This window comes from Frankliniella occidentalis, unplaced genomic scaffold, assembly GCF_000697945.3.
Source record: "Frankliniella occidentalis isolate FOCC.00 unplaced genomic scaffold, Focc_3.1 Scaffold26, whole genome shotgun sequence".
Lineage (NCBI taxonomy): Eukaryota > Metazoa > Arthropoda > Insecta > Thysanoptera > Thripidae > Frankliniella > Frankliniella occidentalis.
In genome coordinates, this window is record NW_026267156.1 from 1,827,296 (window position 1) to 1,838,010 (window position 10,715).

At 52.7% G+C, this 10,715-nt stretch overlaps 1 protein-coding gene across 7 annotated transcripts in view; it reads right to left on the reverse strand.

The window, feature by feature from the left end:
• The window catches only part of LOC113208659 (uncharacterized), a 199,034-nt gene that overhangs the window by 83,751 nt on the left and 104,568 nt on the right, over window positions 1-10,715 (reverse strand). For all 7 annotated transcript variants that reach the window (XR_008010907.1, XR_008010906.1, XM_052265337.1 and 4 more), the window contains one exon: window positions 1,426-1,488. The gene's annotated coding sequence lies outside the window, so the exon portion shown is untranslated. The remainder of the gene's footprint in view (window positions 1-1,425; window positions 1,489-10,715) is intronic.

Here is a 10,715-nt window from a genome sequence, read left to right on the forward strand (position 1 = left end):
GTCATTAACCCAAATAGAGGCGAGCTCGCGCGGCTCTTTGCGCCGCGCGCGGAGGTTTTGATTAAACCCTCTCCAAATAAAGGGCGCCAACACTAAAGATAACCACGCGAGAGAGAATAAATACTAGTAATCACAACAACAAAATCGAAGTTGTAAAAATGCCTGGCCGCGGTCGTGCGAGAGCTTATTGGCCCGGGCCAGGCCCCAAAAGTCCTTCTTCTGGCCGCGGGGCAGCGGGGGGCGGCGGGGCCACAGGCCAAGCTGCTGGCCGGCCCATAAAGACAAACGTGCCCACTAATGCCCCCCGAGGCTCTTTCGAAAAAGTTGAAAAAAAATATCATTATGGGTATCTCCTTAACACGGCCTCACTAAAAGGCAGAAAGTCAAGCGAGTGAGAGAGCTTTTACGTTTCTTTCAGTGAACTGCGAACTCCGTCAGCGGTGTCTTTACACACGATTGTAACGTTTGTTGGTGGAGTACGTCACGTCCTGCTACAATATCATTATTTGTCGTAGGTTCAGGAAGTTTGAGCAAAAAGGGGGCTGCTCGGGGAGGGGAGTAAGGCAAAAATATTGCCCATCTCTGCACAAGAAAATGGCAACTTGACGGAGGCGTTCACTACTGGGTCGTGGAAAACAAACAGCGCCCCCACTGAAACTCACGTGACATGTGTCGGGCGGGGCCTACGTCAGAGCGCGGCCCCCAGCACGTGGCGCAGCCCCAACTCGACCACCACTGACCCATAACTTTCCCCCCTACTCCCGTCGTACTGTTTACGTAAACACAGATAAATCCATCCGTATGCACCCTGACACCTGCCATAGGCGTGTATAACAAGCCAGGCAACCGGCCGTCTTAACGGAACACACACAACACGCCCGGGAGGGAGCTTAACTATCTTTAGAGGGAAACGCAAGATCGGCTCGCGTTAACGGGTGCGACGGAGAGGAGGCGATGACGACGATCGCGGATAGATTGCTGCGGCGGTGGTGGCGGCGGCGGCAGCAGCAGTCCAGAAACTGGTCCAGGAATATTCATCTTAGGGGTGTCTCCCGACCGTTTACTCACACACATTATCATTCGCAACATTCCTTTCTTTGCGAGTGTGAGTGAGTCTGTGTGAGCTGCAGCAGCTTGCTGCCCCGGCCGCTTGCTGCCCGCATCGCGGAAAAACCTCCCTCCACGCGCCGTGGCGATAAATTGCAGAAACGTCGTATCATCGACGGCGTTTATGAATGTCATACTCTGCGTTTTCCACCGCGGCAAAGAAAAATTGCACAGGCAGCAAAGTTATGGCTCCGCACGCGCGCAGATAAGGGTCATAACTGCCGGAGAAAACCTTTTTTTTTCCTTTCCTTATTCCTCCCTCTCTCCGGCCGGTGCTGAGAGAGACGGCTGCAGAAGAGGATGTCGAACGGCATTTACCTTGTTAGCGCTGTCCCCCCGGGGGAGGGGGAGGCGGGCACCGCATGCGGCCAGGGTGGGGGCCTGAAACAGACATCAATGACATCGTTAATAGTTGCCCAATGTTGCTGTTCCGTTGGATAGAAAGCCCTGTTTACAATACGAAACAAGGGGAAAGGACAAGTCAGGATTGAACCACTGAAATAAAGTGGCATTTGGCATTGGTAGGCTTGTTAAACATGTTTAAACGTCAAACACTTCCAGTGGATCGACAGATGGAGGGATGGTTGGATAGCTAGGTTGCTGGATGGATGGAGGGATGGTTGAATATCTAGGTTGCTGGATGGATGGATGACGTTGAACCACCGACAATAGACTATTGGCATACTTCTGAAAAATGTTTAAACGTCATTCACTTGTACACTAGATGGAGGGTGGATACATGGATGGAGGGCCCGGGATCCGACTGTTGACACCGGAGCGCTACGCTGCGCCGCGCTACGCCACGCCGGCAGCCGAGCCCCGACCCCCACCAGCATGCCGCCGCCGCCGCCCGCTCCAATGCCCTGGAAGTCAGGGCCAAGGTTAGCCAAGGCTGGTGCACCCGTTGGGGCCTTAAGTAGAGTCGTCCAAGGCCGCCTCCGCGCCCCGCCACGCCCCACGCAGGTCCAAGTGCCCCCCTCCCCCTCTTTCCTCCTCTCCCCTCTGCAGAGTCGGGCAGCAGGACGTCAAATTATCAGAGCTGAGAATCGCGTCGAAATAAATCCTCTTGTCTCACAAAGAAGAAAGAGTCGTCAACTGTCGACGCGACGCCTCGAAATCTGGACATTCATCTCGCTGGGCAGACTGCTAATGTTTCACCCTCTTCAAGACAAATTGATTTGTGTTGTAATTTTAATGTTTTTGTCCCCTAGGTTCTTGTATTGCTGAAATTAAAAGATATTTCCTGCAACTAATTTACGCCCAGAACAATGTCTCAAAATGAACTACAGTTAGTCATATCATGGTGTTTCTAACTTGAATGGCTCGAGGTAAAAATTGTGCGTTTAGGGTTTTTCTTTCGCAGATCAGCAAAAGAATCTCGTGGACTGCGAACCACTTTGGTTTGTGTGTCCCGCAGGCCGAGCGAAAGCACCGCAAGACGCGCGGAGTCGCGCCGAACGGATCCTCCCGCCCGATAGAAATAAATAATAAACAACGGCCGAGTCGGGGGGGAAAAAAACCGATGAGGGAGAGATTGTGTCAGTGACCGTGAAGATGTTAATTAACGCATCGCGCTCGGCGCGTGTGGCATCCCCCCCCCCTCCCCTCCCCTCCCCGGGGCGGGTCCGGGTCCGTCCGGAAACGATCGGCCCCGGAAACAGCTAAGTGGGGTTGTGTAGCGCCAAGCCAGGGAAGCACCAGCCCGACGGGACGCTCCGACCCGGCTCCGGCCCAGTGGAAGAGAGAGAGAGAGGGGGGGGGGAGGGGGGCGTTTAGTCACCCGGAGGATCTGGAAGATGAGCTGCAGACGTCAGATATCGGGTGAGGCACGGACGGGGATCGGCGCAAAGTCAGAGAGAGAGAGAGGGGGGGGGGAGGGTTGAAGTCACATTTGTCAGAGGAGAAATTTTTGACGCGGCTGCAGCAGCAGCACGGATATCGGCGTGAGAACGAGCTGCGAGGCCCGGCTCCCCAAACGCGAAACTCACGAGGTTAAAAGAGTCGGCGCGCGAGGGAGATAGTGAAACAGCGGGGCTTATCGAAACTAGCCTAAAACCTACGAGGAGAAAAAAAATACCAGCGAATAAAAACATGAAGCGGCCCATTCGTTTTTCTTCGTTCGCAGGACATATGTGCAGAAGATGCTCACCGACCGGCCAACGCCATGTTGCTCAATATTTCAAAGATACCCGCTCGTCAGACGATTCTTCATAACGATTATTTAAAAAAATTGTTTTCTGTGCCAAACAGATCAACTCGGTGTGCCGCTACAGGACTCGCGATATTCGCTCCTATCCGATGCTTATTTTGCTTAGGCGCTGGTTCGCGCGCCAAGTTTCCCACACTGGCCAGGGGCGTGCGAGAGAGAGAGCGGGGAGGGGAGCAGAGAGAGCCCTCCCTACGCCACTTCTGCTGTCACCAGTCGTTCGAACTCGGACGACAAGCGCGCGGCACTGTCGTTCTGCCCAGCGTTGAGGTCGCCCGACGTGTGCCGCAACAGTCAGCGCCGCGCCCCGCCACGCCCCGCGGGCTACACTATTAGGAGTTTTATTTCATAATCCCACCAAATGAGTATTCATTTTAACGGCCGCTCCCGCTGTTACTTACTAGAGAAACGCAGCGCTTTGGCACTGATTATCGGCGAGCAAAGAAATAAAACGTTAACCTCTATGAGGCAAAAAAAGAAAAGAAAATGAAGAAAAGAAAACGAGAGACGCGAAACACGGGCGAGTAGCCCTATTAAACAGTTGCGTTTGTGTTTCGCTATTAGAGGCGGGCCGGCTCCTTCCTAACTTACCCGCGAGACGTTAACGTTACAGGAGTTTGAACGGTTTCGTGACTTGACCTGTCACGCCTGCCAAACGGTATGTGTTGTGGGCTATATGAGCTCGCTGCCATGACTCGGAGAGTGTCAGTCTCTCTCTTTCCCTCAAGGACGCACGGGACACGAGACTACGTCACCTCAGCACTCGCCCTCTCGCCCTACAGTGCGATCTTTCATTTACTCTAACCGCAAATCGAATACAGATCTGCTAGCAACGAACGCAAACAGGTCTCCATGTGAGGGTGAAGAACGAAAACTGCCGGAAAGTAAAGAAATCAATTTGTATGGGAAAGCGCCTGCGGAGAGCAGGCGTAGGCAGACTCGTCGCACACGTTCACGCGGCGGGTGGCCTACCTCGGCACCTCAGCAGCCGCAGCGAGGCAGCCCGACGACGCCACTCAGCTCCACAGCGTCGTGCGCGCCACCACAAAAATGGACATTTTATTACATCGTCGTTGTGGTGGTAATGGTTGGTGGTGGTGGTGGCAGCAGCGGCAGCGACGGACCGGCCCGCGATCGCCACGGTCACTAGAGTCACGCCCGACGCTGCACTTGCACTTCCGCCCACCGCGTCTCTCTCTCTCTCTCTCTCTCTCTCTCTCTCTCTCTCTCCTTCCCTCTCCTTCGGAGTAGAGTAGTGACGAGGAGATAAATAATAACTTTCAGCGGCCTGGTGAAACGATAAGCCGACGACACGCGTATCTCGCCGCCTTCATCACGGAGCTGACGCGGAGCTCACCGGCACCACCGGGCAACATCATCGCGCCACTCCACTAAAAGGAGCCGCGAGGGAATAACAAACAAAAAATTATGATAAATATTTCTACACCTGCGAAAAATATCTTCTTAAATCGACAACATTCTTGTGTCAGTTTGTATTTTAAAACTATGGTGAAAATTCGCAACAGCCCATGCTTGCTTGTCGATCAATTCCAATTCGATTCGAAGGTCTTTGTAAAATTTCAGTTCCAAATTGTGTTGTTACGACACACCATAAAAAAAAATTCCGGTAAACCTACGACGTTTTTTCGGTGATGCATGAAAAACTATTTACTAAATTGAAATGAATGTCCTCAGCGCGTACACGTGTCTACCATGAAGGAAAACTACATAGAACTCGGCCTCGGACGTACTGAATTGACAAAAAGGTTTGCACTCTGCCCGCAGTAGACCCCCACGCCCCCACCCCGCCTCTCTCCGCCACGCCACCGTCGGGGTAATGTTGGGAATGTCCATTGATTTACGAGGTGGGGGTCGCCGCCTGCTGCCGCCTGCCTGGGCGCCACCGCCGCGCACCAGCCCCGGGAGATACAATTGTTTTGCGTACAATGGCCTACAAAAGCTTCCGGCGAAGTGCTCTGATAATTCTAATGAGGGCAACAATGCGTGATTGGTCTGGTGCGGTGAAGGGGAGGGGGGGGGGGCAGAGAAGGGAGGAGGGGGGGCATTCCCCGCATGCTGCTGCCTCGGATAGCATTTCGGACAGCCCCAATGCACCGCTCTTGTTCCGAGGAAACGATTATTCGGGCCAACAGCGGAACGCCAAAAAGAATTTTTGCGCAGAGCAAAGAGAGAGAGATAACTCGACATGGTGAAATCCATCTGCTTGAACACGGCGTGCAGAAATGTTTAGTGCAATACGAGAAAGCCACATAAAACATATAAAATTTCCCAACAAACAAAAGTAAACGCAGGACAATTTTCTGAACTCATAATAATGTTTGGTCGGCCAGAAATTAGACATCGACGGAATCTCTGCATGGTGCAAGGACATATAGAAATACGCTTGAGAAAATAGCTCAGAAATAAATATTGCAACACAAACATAAAACTAATGAATATCTTACATTCGTTTCTTGTAGTTCATGATGCACATTATTAGCCTTCATATCCCAAATAAATCGGGAATTAGAACATTTCAAGTTAACGGCGGCCGCTTAAGTACCCCTTTGAAATTTTTAACGCGGGGGCAGTTTGTCCATTTAATATTTGTCGGCCGCGTCCCCGTGGCAGGCGGGCGCTAATGGCGCGGCCAGGGCTACCATGAGGACGACTCATTGCGATTGAGGCTGTATATCGGTATCGCTTTACGATTCGTTTGTCATAAAGAGACGGCCGCGGGCGGTGACCGCAATGAGGCGACATGCTTTATGAATTTATTATATACGGGAGGGAGGGAGCGGGCGCGCGGGCAGAGTGCACAGCACAGAGACACACACACACATACACTCACAGTACAAATTCCGAGCATTCTCCTTCTGTTGCTTCATGATGCCTTCTGCTCTTCCGCCTCCAGGGTGCACAAGTAGGAGTAGCAGTATGCTGCGAGTAGTAGTGGTCCTTTGGGAGATCTCTCTCTTTCTGTCTCTCTCTCTCTTCCCCTCTGCTCCCTTGTCAGGCGGGACGTCGTGACCGCGGGGACCCCTATAGGTCCCGCAGGTGCCCCTTCCCCCCCTCGCCCTCCTCCTCCCCCTCCTCTGATGTCCGCGGATAGCAAACCACACGACATTTTATTGTACCCCCCGGGCCGTCGCGCACACATTTGCATGATTATTGGCGCAGGGGTTGCGGTGCCGGGCCGTGCTTCCCGGTGCGATATAATGAAAAGCGGGTCGAGGTGCATCTCACGTAACAACAGGTGCACCTGCTGATCAGGGAATTGTACCCCCCCCCCCTGTTTTTCCTCTCCTCCCCCTCTCCACCCGGTCTCCGGTGCCTCTTCCACCAAATCCATCTCATTCTCTCCCATGCCCTCAAACCCCTAATAGGTACGACGACTCCATATCTCTCGTCTCCCCACCATTTCTTGTTTTTTTTAAATTTCTGTCTCTTTATGTATCAATTGATACTTGGGACGTATTTTTTTTTTTTTTTGTCGCAGAACGGTCCAAGGTGTTTCTCACAAAATTTCAATTACGAGAAAGGCTGGGGGAGGGTGCGAGGGGGTCATTTAGCCCCGCCTCCCCTTCAGCCGCACCATAGTATAGTGCTTTCACTTTCCTTATTATTAATTTAATTTCTCCCCCGTCTTCAATTTTCTTTTCGTTTTTTTCCTTCGTTCTTCTAATTTTTTTTCTTTCATTAGGCCGAAGAGGAGGATGCCAGGAGGAGGAGGAGGAGGAGGAGAGCGCGTGGCGGAGAAGGCGACGCCCCGACCTGGTCATTTCACGGATATCCACGCGTGTAGTGCACCGCGCCAGGCCGGGCCACTCCATTCAATGCGGTGGTGTGGCGTTGTGTGGAGGGCGGGGTGAGGTGGGGTGAGGTGAGGTGGGGCGGGGTAAGGTGGGGCGGGGTAAGGCGGGGCGCACCGAGGTTACAGCCCGCCCGGCATTAGCATACTTACGCTCATAAGCGTATCGCAATGTGGCGATATGCAGCGCTATGCGACGCGCCCCAGGGAGAGGGGTAAGGAGGGGGGGGGGATAACAACAATCAGCCTATAAAACGCCCCCCTCCCTCTCTCCCTCTTCCTCCCCTACTTCCCAACGCCCCTCGGGGTCCCCCGGGTCCTCCAGGGTGCGGCGGGTCTTCCCCGCTCAGACGGACCGCCCGACCCCACAGGTGGAATGAGGGGACGAGTCTCTGCACGACTCCAGCCATGAGCCGCGGCGGCCACACTGCACCGCACCACCAATCACACCTTGCAAGTCATTTTTTTCTAGCTCTCTTTTTTTTTTTCCTTGGTGTAAGAACGTGGACGCTTATTTTTTGTACGGGTCTTTTAATCGAGATTGTAGGTAGGGGGTCGTTGGTGAGTCGTCAGATAGCAGAGAGACTTTTTTTTTTTTTTTACAGACAGCACTTGAGAAAGAAGGTAGACAAAGCATTGTAAACTGATGAACAGGAATGGGCAAGTTTTGAAGCTTTGAGTAAGACTATAGATTCAAGTATCTCTATAAATACATGTACAAGTGTTGAAATTAAACTAGGGCGCGCTAAACGATGTTAAAATAAAATGTGACGCACTGTGATGGGTGTAGTTATACACGCTCGACCCATTTGAAGATGTTCCAACATGACGACCGCGGCCGTGAGAAAGAGACCGGCGCAACTCACACGCTGTGAGTGTGTGTGCACGCGTATGAGTGTGTTGTGTACTCCTCGTCGCGATGCACCCGGGGGTGTAGCCGGGGTTGTACATGCAGCATTTATCGCTCGGACGCACGCCGCTCTTTTCGGGCATGAAAAACGATGCAGCCCGATGCGGCGCTGCGGGCTGCATGTAGCGGCCGCGACGGGCGCGAATTAATTGTGATTAATTACCAAAGAAAGTGCATCGGCGGGGTGTGCTTTCTACGACTTTGAAACAGGTGCTTGTGCTGCTGACGCTACGCAGCTAACCGCTAGTTAGCAAGGCAAGGATGGGGGGGAGGCGGCTACCAAAAACGTGTTTCGCAGCGCGCGCGGCGCGGGGACAAGGCGCAGCGAGGCGGGGAGTGTCAGAAATGGCTGGGCAAACAAATCGCTTTATACGGGCCGTGTGAGCCGCAGCGGCAGCCAGGGACTTCCCTTCGTCTTGTAATTAGAATTACCACGATTCGTTTGAGGGGGGTGCGGGGGGAGGGAAGATAGGACATCGATCCAATGTTGCTGCTGCTGCTGCTCCTCCTCACAGCAGGGGTGATTTATACCGCGAGCAGGGAGAAATATTCGTGGAACTCGAGAAATTTCGCACCTCTACAAGGATCCTCCGCGATCGCTCAAGCGCTAACTGGTCTGGCGTGATGGGCGGGCGAGCATGACGGCCTGGGGGTCGCCCATGATATGCACCATAGCCTGCTCTGCCATCACTCAGGCGACTTTTCCCCAAGACAAACGGGAATATGTGTTGATGATTATGTTGGCGCGATGCTCTCCGCCCCGCCCCGCCGGTGGCCCCCGCCGCAGGACCGGCCTGGGGGGCTTCAGGGGGCCGCACGCTTGGGGGTCCCGCCTTTCAATTACCGATACGCCGAGCCTCCGCACTGTGTGTGTGTGTGTTGTGTATGGTCACTAGGAGTCCAGGACGACCTCTAGATCAACTTCGTAATCGAATTTGCTTGAGAAAATATATTTGAAAATCAGCTCTTTCCCAACGCGAGTTTGCCAATAGTAACAGACACGCAGGGCTACGTTGATGGGATCACTGGTTAAAGTAAATTTTGAAGTTAGCAGAACTCCCAGAAATGAATGTTTACTGTAACGTCCCGACTTTTCAAACAGTTTTTCGTCAGTCCTCCCAATACAGCACTTAGCCTTCTAATTAATAAAGGGGCAAGGGTAACTTTTGTATAGCACCCCATACTTGAACCTGCTTTTCGGCCCATAATATCCCGACTGCCAATAAGTTAATCATCACGGGGCCATATGCCATAGGCAGGCAGGCAGGCAGCCGGCAGGGCCATCCCGGCCGCCCATAGCCAATAGCTACAGGGTATTAATCAGTGACCCAACTGTTTGACGACCCGCCGCCGGACCCGCCGGACCCAGCGAAAGCTACATCAGCGTTTCATTACCGGCGCCGGTGTTCCTATTCCTCACGTAACGGACAGAGGGCAAGCGGCGACAGCACTCATTGGGCTGATCACCCGCCATGGCATTAAAAAAAATATTTAAAAATTATCGAACAAAACTCTTTAATAAACAACTCAACAGAAATATTGTTTTTGAAAAACAAAAAAAAAATCTTTAAAGAACCGAACAGGGTGACCCCATGATTTGCAGCAGGTTCACACGCGCGCGAACGGGAGCGAATTAGGATCGAGAGAGGCGATGGCTGCGATGATAACTGCCCTGTGACTGAGCACACGTCAGATTACCCCCTCCCCCCTTTCCTTTTACCCCTTTTCTGCCACCGCCTCGTTTGGGAAGTCCTTTTGACAGCTGGCGCTCCCGCTGCCAAAGGGGCTCAGAGGGGACGAGAGGCGTGCGAGCCGCTGCCCAAAAGCTGTCCTCCTCTACACCTGAAATCCCCGGCCCAGCGTGTGTGGCAATAATGTGATTGATCTGGGCTGAGCCGGGCTATGCGCGGCCAAAACAATGAGAAGCAGCTTCCGTTAAGACTTCTGCTGCCATCAGGGCATGACAAAATAAAGAAAAATAATAAGTCCAGGGCAGCTGTGTGGGCTCCGTGGGATACCCAGGTAGGAGAGGTCTTAGTGGGGATATATTCACTTTGTGCAGCTAAAAGCTTAAAGGCGATCACACACATTCCTGTTATAGTTGAAACAAATTTCAACTGAGTGACTGGCCACATCTATTTACGGCTTTGCGCCAGGTCCAAAGCCTGCATGCAGTGAAAACCAAAGAAAATGCGGGGCGAGACGAACAAAGAATTTGGATTGCAGTGCTTTTCATTTCACCTCCGACAGTGTCGTCTGCTGCGGCACATGATATCGGTGCACCTCGCCTCCTCAGCGAACAATCCTTTGCTCATCATTCACGGCACGCCAACTGGGCGAGAGGAGAGAGAGAGACGGAAAAAATAGTGAAATGAAAAGGTGAGAAACAAAAGGGCGCGATGACAGTGTACTCGGCGTGCACGCGTTCCTCCACGTGTCCCAGGTGCAAAGCAGAGCCCTGCGCCGCGGGCAACAAACGCGTGTCTGAATATCGCGCCTACACTGCTAAGCAGTTTCTCTCAATATAATAATAATAATAATAAAAACAAATGACCGAATGAGGGGACGAGTCTCTGCACGACTCCAGCCATGAGCCGCGGCGGCCACACTGCACCGCACCGCAAGCACCAATCACACCTTGCAAAGTCATTTTTTTCTAGCTCTCTTTTTTTTTTCCTTGG